Below are 970 nucleotides of genomic sequence, written 5' to 3'. Positions count from 1 at the left end.
CAGCACATCATAGCTAGATTATCCAAAACCACAAAGACAAGATACTACGATTGGCAAGAGAGAAATGACAAATCACTTACAAAGCCTATCCCATTAGGCTAACACCAGACCTCTCATCAGATACAATGCCAGCAAGAAAGGAATGAGGAAATATATTCAAAGTGTTAAATTAAAAACAACTTCAACCAAGAATACTATACCTGGCAAGATTATCCTTCATATGGGAAAGATAAAAAACGTTCTCAGATAAACAAAGTCTGAAAGAATTGACCAACTCCAGACCAGCTCTTCAAGAAATTTTTTCTTTCTTTCTTCCTTTCTTCCTTTCTTTCTTATCATAATCTTGTTTATATTACATTGCATCACATATAACTTTACAGTGTATTACATTTCTTTTACCAGAAGGAATACCATGTATATTAGTCAATATGGAGACATTAAAATCCCTGTCTCCATCATCCAATAGCTTTTCATTTTTCTACTGATTATCATTATTATTCCAATTATTTTTTTAAACAATCACCATTAATCATTTTGCTTGTAAAAAAATCTTTACCCAACATGAAATACTTAAAAATATGGAACGCTTCATGAATTTGTGTGTCATCCTTGTGCAGGGGCCATGCTAATCTTCTCTGTATCATTACAATTTTAGTATATGTGCTGCCAAAGTGAGCTAGCACTTCAAGAAATTCTAAAAGGAGTACTATACCAAGAAAACTAAAGACAGACAGACAGCAATTAGAGAACAAAAACAACTGAGTATAGTCAACTTAATGGTAGGGACAAGTCTGGAAATATTGATAATAACAAAGAATGTAAATAGGTTAAATTATCTGATCAAGAGACACACACTGGCTAACTGGATTAAAAATCAGAAACCCTCCATCTGCTGCCTACAAGAAACCAATCTCATGAATAAAGACATACATAGACTAAAAGCAAAGGACTGGAAAAAAAAGTATCCCAT

General features: G+C 33.0%; 1 non-coding gene across 1 annotated transcript; it reads right to left on the bottom strand.

The window, feature by feature from the left end:
- Positions 1-572: 572 nt before the first annotated feature.
- On the bottom strand, positions 573-683 carry LOC114005059 (U6 spliceosomal RNA). Its single transcript, XR_003546982.1, has one exon. It is a non-coding gene; the product is annotated as a U6 spliceosomal RNA (small nuclear RNA).
- Between the last annotated feature and the right edge of the window lie 287 nt (positions 684-970).

The sequence above is a fragment of the Tupaia chinensis genome, unplaced genomic scaffold (genome assembly GCF_000334495.1).
Source record: "Tupaia chinensis unplaced genomic scaffold, TupChi_1.0 Scaffold141490_1, whole genome shotgun sequence".
Taxonomy (NCBI): domain Eukaryota; kingdom Metazoa; phylum Chordata; class Mammalia; order Scandentia; family Tupaiidae; genus Tupaia; species Tupaia belangeri.
This window is presented reverse-complemented; position numbering and strand designations above follow the sequence as displayed.